Here is a 21,058-nt window from a genome sequence, read left to right as displayed (position 1 = left end):
TAAGGAATTTATAAACTCAGTAAACTTCATGTCTAAAATTATAGTTTTGTTTCTTCCCAAAGACTCTTATCAGCAACAAGGATCTATACATTGCCACGTGTAGTTATATTACTAAATGTGTATCAATTATTTAAATATTAAGTGCATTTTTGCCTAAGCAGTAATGGAATGAATGAAAGCTAATGTGTCTTGTTTAGCAAATTTCCAACATATTAAAGTAGAAAATATTTCAAATTGTAGGACTTTTTTTTCACACATTATGTAAGCAAATTAAAAAAACTATACAAAGGAAAAGATGGAAAGAAATTTATGAAAACCCTGGTTATCTGAGGTAGAAGATAAAGAGTTATTTTCCCCCATTCTTCCTAATTATCATTATTTCCCAATTTTCTATGAGGAAGTATTCGTTTCATACCTGTAATACGAAGTATTTCAGAAATAGTGTGTTTTCTCCAACTTCTTTACCATTATTCAAATTTTAATTTAAAATTTAAAAAGCTTTACATTTCCTTGATTTAGTTGATGAAGCAGGTCACTGTGGCTAAGTTTTAATTGTAGCTAAACTCTGGCTTTAGTTTAGCACAGTTGAAGATGTATATGTTTCTTCAAAATACAAACACAAAATTAAGGAAAACCCATGTTAAATTTGAATTACAAATAACATAAATTCATAACTTTAGAATTCCTTATTAGGAAAATTTCAAACATGTACAGAAGGAGTAGCAGTGTATAATAAATGGCAAGTGGCCAAACTCATTTCATAGCCACCCCACAACCATCAACGAAAGACTTCAGTGTGCAGCTCTAAGAGGTACCCACATTTTTTTTTGGTAGTACTAGGGTTTGAACTCAATGCCTCACACTTGCTAGGCAGATACTCTATCTACCACGTGAGTCACTCTGCCAGCTGTGTGTGTGTGTGTGTGTGTGTGTGTGTGTGTGTGTGTGTGTGTGTGTTGGTTATTTTCAAGAAAGGGTCTAACAAACTATTTGCCTGAGCTGGCCTCAAACCATGATCCTCTTGATCTCTGCCTCATGAGTAGCTAGAATTATAGGCATGAGCCACTGGCAGCAAGCTACGCTTTTTACCTTTGTAATAATTATAAAATATTATCCCAATGAATGACCCTGCTTTTCTATCATAGATACCTAGTTTTCAGATATCTCTGAAAGTATTATAATTTTGTTTGTTGATATTTCATTTATACTTTGGCAGCACAAAGGGACTCCCACTGGTTAAATGTGGTATAATTTAAACATTAAAGAAAAAATGATTAATTCATTTCAACACTTTGAACATGAAAAATTCAATGGGAATGATAATTTGTCATAACTGTGTGTAATATTACATGCTGGCTCCTTACTTTGAAAACTGGCAAATCAGTAATTTAATAAGAGCTAAGCATTTATCCTACCTTTTTAGGAAAAACTGTACTAGTGTCTTGTTGATGAGGAAAAGCTCTTCTTTAAAGGAAAACAAGAGCTAATAATGGAGAAGAAAAGTAAAAGTAATTAGAAAATTATCATTTTGCTACACCCAATGAAATCACTGATTCAGGCAACACAGCTACAAAAATCACTAGGCAGAAAGCTGGTGCCACATGGTAAGCCACAGACTACTTCCAGATCAAAAAAGGTAAAAACACACTCTGCAGAGGAGACAGCTGTCACTGAAGGTCAGACTTATATCACTAAGGGTGGGACAACCATTCGTGTCCCTCCTGATGTGAAGCTCCACCAAGTATCCAGCATCTCAGCATCTTCCATGAAGCAGCCTTGCCAAAAAGGTGTCGCCTGAACCTGATGCAGTCTCTAGACTTAGCTTCCAGTATCCAGGAGAACCAGGGTCAGACTCAGAGAGAAGCAAATAGGATGACACCACAGGGAAACAGTCTCACAAATCCAGACTGTGGGACAACTAGCTTGGTATCTTAAAGAAAGTCAGTATCAACAGGAATGAAAAGGAAAGGGGAGGCTATTCCTGAACAAAAAATCAAGGAGACATAATTATAAAACGCAATGTGTTGGAAGAGAAAAGCAGCTGAAAAGACATACTGGGCATAAGGAGGAAATGTGAATGTGGACTAGGTATTAGAGAAGTGCTATCAGTTGTCATAGTGTGAAAATGGAATTTCAACAAAATGAATGCTGAAAGTAGAATCATGACACCTATCACTGTGAGACGGTTCTGCAGGAAATATTAAGTTAGACAATGCGATAATGGCAACACTTGCCGAATCTGGTTACATGGTCTTCAAATATTAGTCTTTCAATTTTTTTGTATGCCCATTTTTTTCATAATTAAAGTTTTAAAGAGAAAGAATCAAATGCCTAGAGGGAGGAAAAAGTTCGCCAGTTATGTCAATATGACTCTTCCAACCTGTAAGTTCTATAATTGAATAAATTGGTATTCTGGTTTCATGCTCCTTATAAATATATTCCCTTCATTAGTTTCAAGCCTAGATCTAAGTGACCTACAAATGAGGAGTTTATAAACTTAAAATTCTGAATTTTTTATTCTGTATATTGCCTTTTATTTCTCTATGCAGTTTTCATTAAATCACAGTCTAAAACTGTCTCACCATTATAAATGGTGATTGCAATTTGAAGTAGAATGTATACATTACCTGTTAAAGGTCAACATGTCTGTATTACAGCAGAGTTTCTCAGAAACCTGCCAGCATCATATGGATGCTTTCAACACATAAATGTTTCTTCTTGCCCCTCCCATAAAGAAGTACTGCATTAGGACAGAAAAGAGGGTGGGTGGGTGGAAGAAAGAGGGAGAACGAGAAAGAGAGAGATGAAATTTTAGAGAATGAGTAATAAAACATTATAACATGGGCTCAAGGATAGTCTAAACTAGGGCGTCTGAGATTACACTTCACTTTTCAAGATTGATATAAAATAGAGGTTCTCTCATGAATCGTCTTTGCTTCCTCTATCAGATCAATATGAGGCTGAACAGACCAGTAGTATAAGTCAAAAGAAAGATGTTTATGTTCTCAAGATGATAGTGTGGCATGTGCTCCCACTTACTCCCAAGACTATACTGTCTGAGCCAGCCATAATATTCTAAAAGCCAAAGATCTTAAAGTCAATGACTGACAGTTACCTACAACTTACTTCATTTTGTAGTGTAGGGTATCCATTTCTGATATGATGATTACCCGGACCTTACTGAAGTCATGCATGGAGTAAGTCTGCTTTAAATTCAGCAGCTGACCCGGCACTGAAGAAACACATGATTTCTTTTTATTTCTTCTTTATTTACTTGAGAGGAAATCACTGAAACACCCCAGGAAGAGGAATAAGGATGCCTATTAGGCATCTCACTAATCTCCTATAATGATGTCTGAATAAAACGTCAATTGCTTTATTGCAAATGACACAGTTATTTTAATATTTGTCCACACATTCAATAAGAAATTGAAGTGATTTAAATATAAGGCCATAAAGTAGGAAACAAATATGCATCTCTCTCTCTATGGTCTGTGTATTTCAGGGGAGATTTGAGTGTGTTGTTTACATTTTCATATTAATGTCTAGTTGTCTAAAAAGAACAGTATTCATCAGAGGATGATTTCCCTCAACATTACATCATGAAAATGTTTAAACATACAGAAAAGCTGAGGGACTTCACAATGAACAATCAGTACTTATCACCTAGAATCCACAATTAACACGAAGCGATCCAAGTATTTATTCCTCTTTCTATTCATTTTGTTTATGTGTTGATATATTTCAAGAGAAGTTGAAGATATCAGCACATTTCATCCTCAAACACTACCACGCATATGAATAATGCAAGTTAAATGTTTGTTTTTAATTCTCTTTTCTTTTCAGGCAAAGTTACATACAATCAGATGTACAAATCTTAAGTACTTCATCTAAAATTAGTTTTGACAAGTACCTTTGTAACCCAGCTCCTATCAACATCCCCATCATCATCCCAGAAAATTCTCTCAGGCCTCTCCCAAGTCAACCTCCATATACACCCTAAGGCAACCATTGTTCTTATTTTTCATGTCTATTCTAAGACTTCATATAAATGGAATTAAATAGTAGGCAGTCTTTGTTGTAAGGCATTTCAGCATGCTTTTAAGAGTCATCCCTGCTGCTGTACCATTAGTTTGTTTTGTTTCATTTCTGAAGTATCCCAGTTAAGAACATACTAGTTTCAAAATCTAGTTTCCTGGGTTGGTGGAATGGCTCAAGTGGTAGAGTGCCTGCCTGGTAATCGTGAGGCCCTGAGTTCAAACTCCAATAGCACTATGAAAAAAAAAAATCTAGTTTCCTATTTATAAATACCTAGTTTGCTTGTTTTGGGGGCTCTTATGAATAAAGCTGTCAGGAACATTTTTTAAACCTAAAAAAAAACTGACTAAATGATTATTGCTCTACAGGACACTTGCATTGTCCTTATGACATATTATTTTATATTTTCATGAGGTACTAATAATGTAACTTCTGGAACATGACTTAAATATGTGGTTTAGTAGATACGAGGAGTGAATGGGTGCAGAATACCATCCTGTAAGAAGTTAAGCCACTCACCTGCATTTTGAAGCTATGCAGACTGAAGAAATGAAAATGATCTGTGTTATTTGCTCACTTACTGTTCTTTCCCAGTACGGTTGGTATTCACAAGCTCATACTGATATCTATTCATTCCAGGGAGGATGGGTCAAAGCTACAGAGATTCTAGCTGGCCTACATAATTGTGAAATTAATTTTGGCAACTTCTATGACTCTAAGAATTCTTTCTCCCCCACCTCTCAGAGGCGTTTCAAAAACTACACCCTCTGCCTGGGTTGTGAAGCCTTAATTCCAAAGGATTGCACTGTGGTTACAAAGCCTTCGTGGCTCCCTTGGCTCTGGTTTTGCTCCTGAGAGCACAAAGCACTCTCCATAATGAGGCTGAACTGTTGGAGAGCCAGAACTCTACCTTAGAACCTTGGGAAAAGCCCACATATATTTTTGGTAAATTTTAAGCACATTTCTTTGGCTATAAAGTTGAAATAGTAACCATCCAGCAATGTTTTAGAAGCTTGTTTATAAATGTTTATAAAGGCTTGTAAAGCCAGAGCTAAAGACCTGACACTAAAAGCTGGACTTATTTCTGTATGTTAATCTTCTGAATGGTCATGAACTCCAGGTCCCTATCTCAGGGACCTGCATGACTGTTACCAATGGCAAACGTCCCCATCACGTATGTTTGCTTGCTCGCTCTCTCTCGCTGTCTCTCTCTGTCTCTCTGTCTCTCTCTCTCTGTCTCTCTCTCTCTCGCTTGCATAGACAATCCAATACGAAGTCTCATTTACTTCGAAATCCCACTCGAACCCACCCAATCTCTCTCCATGTCCTTTGCCACCAGTCTGGTTTAAGGTCGTCTATCTCTAGTCGGGCGGGGCCATCAGTGTTCCTCGCTGCACTGGGTCACCACCCCCAGCCCCTGCCTGAGTCCCCGAGAGTAAAGACCGGGGTCTTCACCAGGCCAAAAGTCTCCTCCCTCACCCGCCCCGGGCTTTCTGCCTAGAGCACACTCCGCTCTTCAAATAACTTTCCCCAGTTCGGCTGGGAAACCCAGATTACCTCCCAAACAAGCCAGATCTCCCGCCACCTTCCTCCACTGGGTTTTTGAGTTTAAGATTAAATGCTTCCATAAATTCGTTTTAGCCTTGCCTTACGGCACTCCCAATGACAATTTTGTGATTATCTTATTGCTGCTGTCCCCTGGCTGGACCGTCAGCCGTGAAGCAGGGAACGATAGTGTAATACACTCATTAACATTGCACGTGAAAAGTAGTTGACTCTCAATATTCCTGCGGCCACCCTCTGCATTTCTGTGTAATGGCGCCTTTCCTAACACGAACTAGGAATTGCGGCTTCTCAGTAAGAAAACTGATTTTTTGGCTAACATGCATGAGGCTCTGGGTTCGAGCCCCAGTACCGCAAAAAAAAAAGAAAACTGATTTTATTTCTTTCAGTAGTCTTATGTCATGGAACCTACTAAATGATAAGTGGAACTAAAAAGAAAAAGAAATCCCAGTTACCCCACGACGGGTGTCACAGAGGATTCGCGGTGACTGACAGCTGGCAGCAAAGGGACCGGCCGGCCTTTCTGCGCAGGCGCAGGCGCCCTCCGCGCAGCTAGATCGCGGCCGCGAGCGCTTCCGGGTGGGGCTGGACGATCGCGAGCCGCAGCGGAGGCCACGCCCGCCCCGGGAGAGGAACGGGGCGTGCAGCGTGCGGTCGAGAAAAGGGGCCGAAATGCGAAGCGGGGCGGAACGGGGAGGGCACCGTAGGCCACCGTCTCATTCGCGTTCGGCGTCTCTGGGATCTTGGGCACCAGCCAGGACCCGAAAATGCCTTCGAGCCCGGCTGAAGCCCCGGGCCGCAGCAGGGTCTGGGAGAACTCCCCACCCTCTGCTTGGCGGGTCGGGGTGGCTCTGACCTTCCGGGGTCGCGGCCGAGCGCAGCGCCGCTTCCTCCGCACGTCCCCTGAGGCCGCCTCACCCGCCGCAGGCCCCTCGCAGCCCGAGCCCCTCACTTTTTAACATTACCTGGACCTGAGTCGGCGATTGGTAATGTCTGGATGGAGCCCGTGAACGAGCTCGGCCTTGAGGCCCTTTCGCCTTCCGTAGTGGGCGTGGCTTCCCGGGTCCTTTAAAGGAAAGGTGACGTGGGGAACTGCGCCTCTGCCCTAGTGGGATAAATTCCTCCGACCAAAACTGCAGTAAACGTGGGGAAGGAACTGCAGGGAAGTTGCTGCTTACCTGACTTCTGCTGCCCAGAGGTGAGATGTCTAGTTTTGCAGAAATCAGAGCATAATTCCACTAGTTACCTTAACCCTAATGTTTTTTAAATAAAATTTTATTTAATATTTACTACTGTGTTTCATAACGGTCTCATGAGTGACGGAGCACGTTCCTCCCCCTCCCTCCATTTACAGGTGAGGAAACAGACTCGGAAAGTAGAGGCTTCTCTTGGGTTCCAGGTAGCAAGGGGCAAGCTCGATTCCCCCAACACATACCGAGTTCTGGGTTCCTGACCGCGGTTCCTGAGACGCCAAAGGAGACGGATCCGGGCGTCAGATTCAGTGCTGTTAGAATTGGGAGAAGTTCTAATGCGTCACTAGCGCAGGGTGATTTGCTGAGTTGCCAGAGTCACAGAAGAGCCAGTCCTAAACCCCGGGAGCAGTCCACGCCCCTGGTTTCTCCCCTGCTCCCTTTTGGGGCCCTGCCTTGTGGCACTGAGCTCCTGACTGGGATACCTGTGTTCCCGCCCTTCCGTAAGTCGGCAGGACAGTCCTCAGTGGCAGCCTGAAAATCTGCAGTCGGGACTCTAATGAAGCCACCTAATGTGGGAACCGTTAAGGCCCTACTCTGAAGGGAAATGCTTATTGCCTACGCGTAGTCCACTGGAACATGCCGCCTTGTTTAATTCTCATCAAAAAACTCCTTAAATTAGGGCAATCTGCAGTATTACTCATGTCAAGGTAATACTGTTGGTGCAGATGAGGAAATAGCTATTTGAGAACAAAGACCAACTTTTTTCTTTTATGTATGTATGAGCATTTTATATTTGTTTCCGGGGTACATTGTGACATTTACAAAAGTGATTACATTATATCTAAGTTAGATTCACCCCTCCATCTTCTCCTTTATCCCTCTTTCTTAGAACAGTTTCAACAGGTCTCACTGTTCTATTTTTGTAAGTAGAAGTACCTCCATCACGTTTTCCGTTCCTCACCCTTTCCTTATACCTGCCGGTACCAACCTTCCCACAGACTGGTTTTGCTTTCCTGTCCTTCACTTTTTTTTTTTTTTTAAAACCAGACATTTTTTTTGTTTATGATGGTTATACAGGGAGTTTCATTGTGACATTTCCATACACACACACACACACAGGTTGTATACCCAAATGGAGGTTCATCACCTCCATTTTTCTCCTTTCTGCCTTAGTCCTGGTCTTACCGTGATTTCAACAGATTTGAATGTTCCATATTCATAAATTGTATAGAAAGTGTTAACCATAATCACCTTCTTTCTTCATTTTCCTTCCCCTTCCCATTAATGCCCTCTCTTTAGCACGAACTCATCTCTTTTCCTCATCAAATCACAGCGCCTGGCACATTAGACACTCATAATTTGTGATGTGGTAAACCTTAAAGCAATTCTTGTATGTGACCCAAAGGCCAGGATTTGCTAATGCTTCTGCATGTCAACCAGTTAAATGAAGAATTAGAGATTCATTTTAATTCTTTAGTACTAAGATGTAAGAGTAGATGTAAGGATGAGTCAGTAGTACAGTGCCTTGGCAAATGGTAGATGCTCAACACTTACAAGTGCCTGTGTTTATATGTGTGACTGCACTTATTACTACTCATTTCGAGGTGAGGGAATTGAAGGATGAGGAATTTGATTTACCCAAGGTCATACAATCAATAGCAGAACCAAGAATTTTTTCAAAAAAGAAAAAGAGGTTGAAGATGTAGCTCAGTGGTAGAGCACTTGCTTAACATGTATGAGACCCTGACCTCACCTCCCAGCCCTGCTGTTGGTGGGGGAGGAGGAGAAGAAAAAGGAACCCAGGCAGTCTGGTGCCAGAGTTGGTGCTCTTCACCCTAAATATCCCTTATGCTGATATACTAAAGTAGTGACTGAGCAAAGGAGTTACTCCTCCCTGAAAAATAGGAAGTCAAATCTGTGGAAGGAATGGAAGCATTTAATGGCTAGACTAAGGGTTTACAATTTGGTATAATTATGAATTGGAGATGTTCAAACCAAATTGTCCCTGGTAGCTGAAGCTCCTTGGAGGTCCCATGTGTCCAGAGATGATTTGGGCAGCTTTGCTGTTGCCACTGTCAGGTGTCCCATCCCCCTCAGAGTGGTGGGGTAGTGCCCCTGAGAGGAGACCAGTGGAAAAGGGAGGAACATTACAGACATACCCTCAGATAGAGAGAACCTAACCTTTTCATCTCTTGAACTCTGCGTTAGCTTCCAGGTGGAAAGAGTCATTGAGAGCCTTGAGCTCAGGGTGGTGGTTTCAGACTGTGAAGGTCCTTGAATGAAGACAGTGTGGACAGCAGGCCACTGGCTCCTCCAGGCCCTCTTCCTGCACTACGGTCCTTCCTTAGGTACCTTTCTAGTGTCACACATCTGTAAACTGATCCGTTGTGTATGTAGAACAGGACTCTCAGACGTGTATAGAGCTTTCCCAGCTGTCACTGTTTCTACCGATGATTTAAAAAAATGCATAGCTCAGTAATATTCTAATCCTGGCTGCTGGGGGTGTGGTTCAAACAGTAGAGTGCCTGTCTTGCAAGCTCAAGGCCCTGTGTTCAAACACAAGTGACCCCAAGTCCTGGTGACTCTAAAACTTCTGTGTTGTTCATCAGAGTAATGTCCATGTCACTTTCTATAGCAGGTCTATGAACTTTCTCAGTGGATGTATTGGGGGTTTTTTCTGATGAAGGATTGATGGAAATACTGTCTCTTTGTTAGCTTTCAGAATTCCATCTCTTCCCCACTGACACACAGGGAACCTTCCAAAACAGGGAGGCATGTTCAACTCCGTTGCTTAGCTCTGGTCCTTGAGGTACAGTATATCCTTCCCACAGAGGAATTAGTCTACGGGCCATTTCTTTAAAGTTCGTAACACCTGGCTGTGTCTTCATGTTGCCACAATGACTGTAACGGTTAATTTTAAGAGCAAATCTTACACTAGTAAAACTTCTGGATTGATTGTGAAGTTATGAAGACGCTGCAAAGCCTGTGTGGGTTCGCATATTCAGCATATTCTTTTTTCTTTTTGGACAGTGCTGGGGTTTGAACTCAGGGCCTTGCACTTGCAAGGCAGGTGCTCTACCACTGGAGCCACACCCCAGCCCTTTTTGCTTTAGATTGTACCTGCCTTTTTCCTTGGTAGTGCTAGATTTTAATTCAGCTTAGCTCTTGCAAAGCAGGTGCTCTTGCAGCAGACACTCTACTTCTTGAACCATACCTCCAGTCCATTTTGCTGTGGTTATTTTGAAGATGGGGGTTCATGAGCTGTTTGCCAGGGCTGGCCTCCAACTGCTATCCTCCTGATCTCAGCCTCCCAAGTATCTAGGATTACAGGTGTGAGCCACCAGTGCCCAGAAAGAGGAAAGGCTTCCTTGATCAGGAATCAAACCCAGGTCACAGTGGTGAGAGGGATGAATCCTAACCACTAGACCACCAGGAAGCTTCTCCCCGCCAACTACTTTTTGCCCAGGGCCATCCTCAGACCTTGATCCTTCCACATACGCTTCCTGCATAGCTAGGATTATAGTTGTGAGCCACCACACCCAGCTTGTTTGTTGATATGGGGGGTCTCACTAACTTTTTGCCTAGGTTGGTCTCAAACCAAAATCCTCCCAAGTGACTGGGATTACAGATGTGAGCCACTGAGCACAGCCCAGCTCAGCATATTCTTCAAGAACTTTATGAATTACAGTTAATTTATCTACTACCCTCCCATAAGATGATAAGCTTTTATCAGGGAAGTTTTGCTAAAATGAGGGAATTGAAGTCTGTTATGTGTGCCATCCTCTGCAGCGTCAGCTCCATCTAGCTGAGATCAGTTATCTTGGATGGCAGCAGCTCCAGCTGAGGGGATCCATGCTCTGCTTAGTTTTTCTTTATCAACTTGTCAAAAGGACACAGAAAGCAAGACGCACAAGGGACTTTGGCTGAGTATTAGGAAACTCATATAAATTCCCTGAGGATATTTCAGCCCTATAGCATGTGTCTATTACCATAAACTATTAAATTTGGAGGTCTTTGTATGGAATCTCTACCATTTATCCTCAGGCAGACTATGGCTAATCCTCTCCAAACAGGTAAGTATCCATACAGTTTCAAAACAGAACAGAAACTCCAGGTGAGGACACTTAGCTCCTCGGCTCACATCTTGGGAATCTTTCCCTTTGCATAACCTAAGTTCACCACATTGCTACTGAATGAAGCAGAAAATAGGTTGAAAAGTCTCCCTTGGAAAAACAACAGAGCCATGTTGAAGGTGTTGAAGGGAGTATTTCCCTTAACTTGGGTCTCCTTGAGACATTTAATGAAAGTAATTCTTACTGCAATTATAGGACATCACGCAGAACAATGACAAACTAACGCGTGAAACCTTTTAAGATGTTCAGTGTTCAGCGTTTACTACTATGAAAATCAAAGCAAAACAGGACCAAGTTATTAGTTCACATTTTACAGTGAGTATACAATCAGTGCTATTTTTAAATGCCCACATGGATATCTTCCAGTGCCTAGCTACCTAAGGACAGCAAATAGAATGTCAGCAATGGGGCAAATTTGTACTCCTCGCTGCTTGCCACCTTTGAGGCAAACGGAACTCAAGGCCAATTATTCCATTTTGGAAAGTTCCTCCCATGTGCTGATGTGGGGTTTCCCTGTCCACTGTGGAGGGGAGACTTTCCAATGTCCATTGGAGACATTGTTTGGCCGCTTTCCGCCTGAAAGTTGCTAGGTTCCTCTGCAAAGATTTTAAAGGCTGCTTTGTTGGCAGCGTAGGACTCATCCGTGACCTTGCCAAAGTGGAAATGAAAGCTCACAGTTTTTCTTCCTCTTTTCTTCTTTTTTGCAACAGTAAATCTACTAATTTTACAGTCAGTTGAACAGCAATAGATTAATTTGTGTAAAGTCTGCATTCACAAAGGAAAACTGAACTTCATTGGCTTGAATGCCTGAAACTGCAGCGTGATAGTTGAAGGGTAGACATTCTTAGAACTTGCTCTAGAAGGATGCGGGCAGGCCACTGTCACCTGCTTCTCAACACAGGTGCTGACCCCTCGGTCGGCACAGGGCCTCCTGTCAGGGTAGCAGGAAGGCTGGGCCTTTGTGCTCTACAGAGAAGGCTATTCCAATGCTGGGGTCAGTTTTCTCCAACAGCCTCAGGAAGCAAAAGAAAGGCGAGGTGAAGGTCACCTCAAGGGTCACAGTGGGTTAAATTTAGTTAACATCAGAGGTTATAGCTTTTAACAAGAGCTTCACGAAAACTTATTCGAAGATGCAATTTGTTTCTTCTTTGTCCACCGTTATTTTTTTCTTAACCCTATTGATAGTGACAGCTTAACAAAGTTTTTACATGCTGGAGGTTTTCATCCTTTAGAGAATAAAGAACTGTGTTCCTAAAAAGAGGTGCAGGTGGAGGGCTTTATAAAGCTTCCTTGATTTTCAAATTGGGAGCTTTAAAATAGACTCCCTGCTTGGCTAAGTCAAAAATAATCTGTGAGGGACATTGAAAAAAATCCCCATTAGAGATAGAGGGCCGCTTCATCAGTCAGATGCAGAGGTTCAGATTTCTAGAAGATTCTTTGTGTGTGTTTTTCTTAGCAGTCCTAGTAATAGACTTCCCAGTTGTCATTCAAATGACCAAAGAGGCCTTAAGTCTCCATGGGTGTATTTCTCTAAAAATTTAGCAATACTGAGCAGAATGAGTTGTTCGTTGCATTTCTATGTGAGCAAGAAACGATGGCCATATATTTCTGAATATTTCCTTCTTGTGCTCTCATGATTCATCTGTCACACATTTTCTGTTCGCAGACTGAGCTGGTATGGAAAGTGGTCTTCCAAAAGAGAGTCATGTACCTACATACTCACCTCTCAATTGAAACATTTGGTTACCCTGAACTCCTGTTGAGTGATCATCGCACTAAGACCTCATGTATTATTTAGTGGAATGTCTCAGATAAACAAGAGGCCTGACTTGTTTGAATTTTAGACATTCATTTAGCAGAAGTTTGAACATGCTGACATTGTGTCTCCAGAGCCATGCTTTCTACCTTGCAGTCAGCAAGGTGAGTGTAATTGACACATCTACCTGCTGAACTGTAATGTGTGTTTGAAAACACGTTTGTTCCAGGTAGCATGAGAACTCAATTCATTATTTGGGAAATAAGTTGTTTTGTGTCAAAGAATCTTCCAGACATGTAAGCTTGCCTCTTGAATGAATGAATATAAAACTTTTTTATTCTTGACATTTTGAATTAAAGTATCTTACATAATAGGTTGCAAACTTTCTCACCATCTGAAAGAAGGTATAATGATTTTTTTAAGAACTGGGGGTATCATTATGACTGTATATTAATAAAGGGCGATACATAATCCAGCCGCACTTGTGTTAAATGCTACTACACTAACTCCATGACCCATTGTTTCGTGGGTTTTGAGTTTGTAATTCTACTTTTTCTAGCTGTTCCTACTTCCCTTTTGCCCTTGTGCTATCAGCTACACCCCTTCTTGTTGCTATAACGTCTAGCTAGCTTTTCAGTATCTCCCCTTCTGCTCACAGTTAAATTCAGTCTTACCTGGCCTGATGCAACCATTGTCTAAGGGCCCTTCTTATCTTCATTTCATCTTATTATTCCAAACCAGCCCCCACCCTGCTGCCGGGGTAGGCTTGTCATAGCAAAGCTTCATTCATATCATTTCCTTGCTAAAAAACAAAACAAAACAAGACACCAAGTAATCAACAATAACAATCCCAAAACAAAACAAAAACACCTTGGGTGGCTTCCTGTTATTTTTTATTTATTTTCATTTTTGCAGTACTGGGGTTTGAACTCAGGGTATCAAGCTTGCTAGGCAAGTGCTCTACCACTTGAGGGCCACTTCGCCAGCCCTTTTTCGTATTGGCTGTTTTAGAAATACGGTCTCAGGAATTATTTGGGCTAGCTTTGAACCCTGGTCCTCCTGACCTCTGCCTCCTGAGTAGCTAGGATTACAGGCGTGAGCCATTGGCACTTGACTTGTCTGCTGAATTGAATGTGGTTTTCCATTCATGTCTTTATCACCCTCTGCAATATATCTATAGCTATTGCAGTGATTAGTCAGTCCTTCTGCCTGCCCTGCCCAGGCCCCTTTCTCAGAGTCTGTGCTCCTGTACTCAGGGGAAAGGGGTGCCTAACACCCCAATGTCCTGTCATAGCCAGTTAGACCAGGAGACAAGCCTGACCCAAAGGATACCAGTCCCTAGACTATTTACAACTTGCAATTGAAATTGGGAAATTAGTTGGGTGTCACATGGCACTTGTGCACGGATACTAACCAGATATGTTTTCCTCTTTCCATGGTTGCCCAGAATAATCCCTTACAGAAAGATGTGGCATGTGCTCAGACTCTGGCCAATGGAACATATGAAGTGGGAGAGCCACTTCATATGTCCTTGGATAGTCCTGGTCTATGCCTGTTGTCCTGATAGAATTCGTAATAGCATTGTTTCACTCTCACAAGGATTCCAGTTTAGGTGGTGTATTATATGGCCAAATAAGCAGAGATTGGTGTCCAGAAAGTCCCAGAAAGGGGAGAGAGTGCTCTTCCTGTCCCCTTCTTCCTTTCTGCTGATTGGAAAGAGGACATGATGGCTGATCAGTGTGAGCTTAGCAGACAGGAACACCAAGGGATGGAAATCAGGCCTAGCAAAGCACTGACAGAAAAAAGTAGGTCATGGCACCATGGCACACCATGGTTCTGAGGTTCAGAACCCCTAGGTTTCTTAAACATGAGAGAGGAATTGTGCTTTTCTACTGCAGTCAAATCTACCTTTTTAATTCCAGCCCCGGTGGGGTTCACCAGTCTTTATATCCTGTCTCTAAGTGGGTAACTTTCTGTTCATTGCAACCAGTAAATATTAAACCATTGTAGGGTGTAAAATATAGAGCAAAGCCTTTTCTTTTTCTTTTTTTGGCAAAACTGGGATCTGAACTCAGGACTTCGCACTTGCAAAGCAGGCACTCTACTGCTCAAGCCCCACCTCCAGTACATTTTGCCCTAGTTATTTTGGAGATAGGGGAGTCTCATGATCTATTGAGGCTGGCCTCAAACCTCAATCCTGCTGATCTCATCCTCTCACATAGCTAGGATTACAGGCATGAACCACCTGCTCTCAGTCAACAAAGCCTTTTCAAATGGTCCCTGAAATAACCTGTGTGAGTGAGATGTGTGCTCTGGTACAGGCTTTTATCTGAGCTAGATTCCCCTTCCTCTCCTGGCTTTGAGATGAGGTGCTTAGCTAGAAACCTTTAGGTAAATGCCTAGTGATTGTAGGAGAAAACTTAGGTCTCTTGGGAAGGTCTGCTGAGATAGGGTCTTTTGCTGAAACAAACTTCTAAGCAAAGTATGCTTACAACTAGTCACATACAACGATTGCGATAGAAGCACAGAAAGTCTACACAACTAATGAAAAGTCACGGAGAAAGCCTGTGTCTCCCAGAGGAGTAACAATGAGGACTTGGAATTTTCTTGCCTTAATTACTACATTATAGGCTCTATAATCTGCAACCTACATTGAACATCCTCATGTTAATTGTCAAATGGTAATTAAATGATCACCTATGTTTAACTTGGGTTAATGTAGCTACACCCAAGCCAGAAAGATCAGATCTGGTTCACAATGCGGTAGAAAATCCAGACTAACCACTTGTTTCATTTTCTCTACATAACTGGCAGATTTCATGTCTGGCTTGGCCGTCATAGACGTTCCTACTGGTTTTACTGATGTGGTTTTGTGTGTTCCAAGTGAGAATGGGTGGAGACTGGCCTGTAGCTCACTCGCTCCTGGAGTGAGAGAAAGAACTACTGAGTCACATTTGACATCCCAGGTGGTGGCATCTCACCTAAACCTGGTTAGGGTTATGAAAGTCTGTCATCTGCTCCCTGCACACCCTGAGCATGGCAGGAAGACTCACACATGAGTGAGGCTGTCCACAGAGGGTAGGAACTGCTTCCCAAAGAAAGGTCATGGAGTAGCCGGGAGAACAAAACAGGCCAAGGACTGGAGGGTGCAGCTCTCCAGTGGAGCGCTTGCCCTGCATGTGTGAGGTCCTGGGTTCCCTCATCCTCAGCACCATAAAAAACAAAAACAAAGCCTGGGTAGACGAACACATTAATACTGTTAGGTAGCAAAGAGGAAAATGGAGAATTCAAAGTACAGTGTGGCTGCCAAAATGACATGGGGCTGTAGCCTTGGAACCAGGTGCTCAGGTCCCAGCTTCACTGGTTTGATAATTTTTTTTTGTGGGACTGGGGTTTGAACTCAGGGTCTACTGCTTGGCAGGCAGGTGCTGTACTGTTTGAACCACTCCACCAGCCCTTTTTCCTGTTGGGTATTTTTGAGATACAGTCTTGCCAATTATTTGCTCTGGCTGGCCTTGAACAGCAGTCCTCCTGATCTCTGCCTCCTGATCCTGAGTAGCTAGGATTACAGGTGTGAGTCACTGGTGCCCAGCTCCAGCTTCATTCATCTAAAGACTGCATGTTTCCCTAGTGAGTTCCTAGCCCATTGGTCTGAGGGTACTCACATTTTCATCCCTGGCCTTAGCAATTAAAAAAGAAATGAGTTGCAGCAGAATTTCATGTCATGTATGGTAAAAAAAAAAAAAAAAAAAGGATGCCATAACTTTAAAGTGTCTTGGTTCCTGCTGTTTTTAGGTCAAGTGAAAACTGACAGTTATAATTTTGCTTTAGGTTTGTATAGGAATCAGTTTCACTGAGAGAAGTTTTATAAATTCAGCCTGAGTAGAGATGGAATTCCTTTTCTAAATTAGCCCATAAGATAGTGAAGGGGGATTCTCTCCCCCAGGAAGACAGATTTCTTCTTAATAACTGTTAAAAATGTTCTCATGCGAGGGTCAGAACCAGAGCTGATGCTGTCGGTCCTAGGCGAGGAGTGAGAGAGCCTGCGTGCTCCATCAGAGCCGTCTTTGATCAGCCCTACAGATTTCACCAGAATTTCTGTTCCTTCAGCAGACTTTGGAGTGAAAGTGTGGCCTCACTAGTCGAAAGGTCTCCATCACAGTCCTACCGTAGCATACTTCCTATGTGTCCCAAAGGTATCGCACTGACTGGGAATCAGGCATCTGAGAACAGAACTAAATAAATGGTTGGTGAGTTTTGTCGCTAATTCACCACAGGTGAATGACTCTCAGGTTTCCTGAGGTGGGCAGCACTGTACCCGGAGGAATTGTCAACAGAGAGGACTAATGAAGGAGGCTCTGATAGCCTCAGCCCCAGAATGGAGGTTGGCACTCATCCTGACTTCCCTGCTCTGGGCGGTGCTCTAGGTGGTGGCATTGAATGCTCTGTGTCACCCTCCCCAGCTGTCTAATTTTCAGCTTCAGTGCCTTTGTGGAAATGATACTATAACCGGACAAAACCTCCCACAACCAGCAATGGTACATACTCGGGGCGAGGATGGCAGCCACTGCGGTGCCCTGCACTGCCTGGTTACCCCAGAACCTGCCTCTCACTGCCCTGGGAAACTTTGGGCTTTTTAGGCCCACAAGACAAGGACAGCCAGTTCCTCTCAGGAACACTTCTGGTCTTCTGGATGGAGGAATTCTACCTTGTTTTTGAGAAAGTGAATTCTGGATCAGAAACCTGAGCAGCAACACCCAGGAGTCTTTTGTCTGAATTCAGGCCTCCTACAGATCCCACCCAGCCCCAGGCTGAAGGTGAAATGGCTTTAGGGAACATATTAATAATGTTATATTGTATACTCTCACACACACACACACACACACACACATATATGCACATATATAAATATACATACACACACACATATAAAGAGCTGACTATGTTTTCCAGCCCTGTTCTAAGCTCTCATAAAAAAATGGAAAAAAAAACCCTATAGCCAGGCATGGTGGCACATGCCTGTAATTCCAGCACCCTGGAGGCTGGGGCAGGTGCAGTTCTAAGCCAGCTTGGGCTACATAGTGTGATCCTGTCTCAAAAAAACAAACAAATGAAAAGAAGCCATATGGTTAAGACTATCATTATTTTTATTTTCATAAATAAGAAACTGAGGCAAGAAAGGTTAAATTAAGTCACTATCCACATCTGTACAACGGAGAAGTGGCAGAGCTGGGATTGGAATATAGGAGATTTGTCTCCAGAGGCTATACTCTCCTAACTATACTACAAATGACAGGTGAACTATATTATTTATGTACTCATAGTAACGTTTTATTAAACTGAATATATACCCAGGTCTTTCTTAAAGTGAGTTGAAACTCCAGAACTTGTTAGGGGTGAAGAAATATTTATGACAGTATTCTCTTTGTTCTCAAATTATTTGTGCTCATTGTGGAGCTGAAGGATCTGGATTTAATTCCCAGTTCTACACTTTTACCTGCTGTGCCATCCTTGCACAAGCAATTTTGACTCTCTGGAGTCCCTGCTTCTTCAGCTGTGACATGAGACCGTAGTGTCACAGAATTGCACGAGTCAAAAATGGATGAGATGGTTTGGAAATTCTAAAGCAATATACAAATATAAGATATCATTAATCTCCTGATCAAAAGTCTCCTTAAAATACTCGGAATATTTTCTGACTTCTGCACATAAACTGAAGGGGAGATGTGCTATGTTAACCAGTGCTACTCAAAGCATGGTCCAGGGACCAGCTGCACCAGCTTCACCGGGAAGGCTATTAGAAAGGCCCGGTGGAGGCAGGCTCCTCCTCAGACCTACAGCTTCTGAGACTACTGGAGGGCCCCAGGTGATTTGGATGCATGCTAAAGTTCAAGAAGCACCAATGTGGATGCAGTGCATTCATTCATTCCGTAAATAGGAAAGTATGGGGAGGCCAAGACACAGCTGCTGTCCTCAGTGACAATGTATCCTTCATAAGGAACTTTTTCACCCTTCAAAATCCTGCTCCAAGGCCAACATGACACCGTTACCCACCTACATTTTCAGTTCTCCGAACTCTTCCTCCCATCCACAGCCCATTCCCACCGAATTGCTCTTGCAGAATGTTCTCTCTGGCTGTCACGTTTTTGTGCCCATTGGCCTTTCTGCTTGGGAGCCTTCCTGCTTCTTCACTATGTCCTTCAAGATCGCACAGGAGAAGCCTTCCCCCACTCTCCACATGGAGGTCCCTTCTCAGCATTTTGTCACTGCCTCTACTACGAACTTCTCAGGTTGGAATGTAAAATGTCTTATATTTGGTTTTGCTCCTAAACTAGTGTTTTATTTCTATATCTGAGTAAGGGCACCTGAATCCCCATCGATAGAAGTCAAGAATGAAATAAGGGAGGGAGGAGGAGGAGACGAGATGGAGGGTCGGGATGTCCTCATAAAAACACAGTGCTGTGCTAGAATTTGTCTTTTTTTTTTCCTCCGTACATCTCTTGAGAAGATGGATTTTGCCTTTCGGATGGAAGACACAATGTATGCTGTAGAACTGGCCTGCAAACATTAAACTCAGTAAATATTTACTCCATGACCACCAAGGCTCTGTGTTAGAGAACAAAGCCCAAGTTCCTGTGTTTGGCGTGGTGACCACTGCTTCCCCAGAGGTCACACTCCAGAGAAACCCAGCGCAACAGATGGGCAGAGGTAGGGAGCGAGGGGCCCAGAACTGGATGGAGAAGAAAGGCAAAGACAAGTCAAAAGAGGGGCCATTCTTTGAGTCCAGGTAGCAAGGTTTTCCACCCAGATTTCCTGAGAAGAGAAATGACAGTGACAAAGAAAAGCAGTGTCCGAATGGGCAATGCTTGTCACTGCAGTTTGTGGTATAAAATTCTATTCAGTGGCCTCTACAATGAGTGAGAGGACATCCAATAACGCTCAACCAACGCTTTCTTTATTGTAACGTGAGCAAGGACGAAGGCCCCTGCTCAGTATTGGTAATAATCTATAACTGAAATTGATGGTGCAGCTCTGGTGACTGCATCTAGAATTGGGGGCACAGAGCAGGGGAAATGGGTAAGCGACATTCCTGTGACAGTATTGTTTGAAAAGCTTGATTTTGATGGTGCATCACCTATGCACACTACCAGGCAGGCGGCCATAGTCGTGGCTGCTGTCCTTTGGGAAAACCAAACTGAAACAATGGGGCTGCTCAGGACATTGGGAGTGGGAACACTGAGCAGCCCTTCTGGACTGGTCTCGGGAGCACGGGCTCTGTCTTGGCGTTGTTCGTGCTCACCTGGCGCAGAGTACTGAATGTCTCTGTCTCTTCCTACTTCTGCAAACTGAGGCTAGTGATGTGAACAGAGAGACTGTGTCAGGTTAAAATTATGGTTGTGCTGTAGGGTGGGCAGGCTCAGCGTTTCTATGAACCGGTGACGTGGGAACCTCTACGAAAGAGTCACCCACACAGCACAGGACAAATAAAGAAGCTGAAGCCCGAACGGACAAGACTAAGTGGCACGAGAAAGTCATGTCTGATGTTCCTGACTGAAATTGCCTCCCTATGCAGGGCTTTCCACTCCCATGCCTTTTTCTTAAATTTTTTTTCCAGTGGTACTGGTTCTTGAACTCAGGGCTTTGTGCTTAGAAGGCAGACTCTCTACCATTTTTGAGCCATACCTCTAGCCCTTTTTGGTTCTTTTTTATTTTCCTGAGATAGAGCCTGCGTTTTTTGCCTAGGCCTGGACTGTGATCCCCGTATTTTACACTTCCTGTTGTAGCTGGGCTGACAGGCATGTACTACTGTACCCAGCTACTGGTTAAGATGGGGTCCCTCAAACTTTTTTCATGGGTGGCCTCAAAACTACCACAATCCTTCTGATCTCAGCCTCTTAAGAAGCTTGGATTACAGGTGCAAGCCACTGTGCCCAGCTCACTCTCTTTTTCTTCTTTGTTTTTTGTGTGTGTGGTATTTGGGCTTGAACTCAGGGCCTACACCTCAAGTCACTCAACCAGCCCTATTTTTGTGAGGGAAAAACCCTCACTTTCACGAGATAGGTTCTCACGAAACTATTTGCTCAGGCTGGCTTTGAACCTCTATCCTCCTGATCTCTAGTAGCTAGGATTACAGGCATGAGCCACCCGTGCCTGGCTTCACTCCTGTATCTTAATGCTACTTTCCACCCATGGCTGTCTCCACCTCTCTTCTCTCTGCTCTGCAGGTGGGGGAAGTGGCTTTTGTAGGGGTTGATCATTTGGGACTCTCCAATGACATTCCTTTTTTTTTTTTCTTTTATTATTCATATGTGCATACAAGGCTTGGGTCATTTCTCCCCCCTGCCCCCACCCCCTCCCTTACCACCCACTCCGCC

At 43.2% G+C, this 21,058-nt stretch overlaps 1 protein-coding gene and 1 long non-coding RNA gene across 4 annotated transcripts in view; one reads left to right on the top strand and one right to left on the bottom strand.

Moving 5' to 3' along the window:
• Mtif3 (mitochondrial translational initiation factor 3) overlaps window positions 1–7,162 on the bottom strand; it is a 13,729-nt gene extending 6,567 nt beyond the window's left edge. The window contains exon 1 of one of the 3 annotated variants that reach the window (XM_074043646.1): window positions 7,037–7,162. The gene's annotated coding sequence lies outside the window, so the exon portion shown is untranslated. Of the gene's footprint in view, window positions 1–6,056; window positions 6,198–6,566; window positions 6,674–7,036 lie in introns of those variants that run through there. The other 2 variants (XM_020176811.2, XM_020176812.2) reach the window with 2 other exon arrangements.
• The window catches only part of LOC141411488 (uncharacterized), a 27,722-nt gene continuing 13,341 nt past the window's right edge, over window positions 6,678–21,058 (top strand). Inside the window, exon 1 of the long non-coding RNA XR_012436279.1 lies at window positions 6,678–6,799. This is a non-coding gene — a long non-coding RNA (uncharacterized lncRNA). The remainder of the gene's footprint in view (window positions 6,800–21,058) is intronic.

Source organism: Castor canadensis, chromosome 10 (assembly GCF_047511655.1).
Source record: "Castor canadensis chromosome 10, mCasCan1.hap1v2, whole genome shotgun sequence".
NCBI lineage: Eukaryota > Metazoa > Chordata > Mammalia > Rodentia > Castoridae > Castor > Castor canadensis.
Note: the sequence above shows the minus strand (reverse complement) of the source record. Positions and strands in the feature narration are given on the sequence as shown.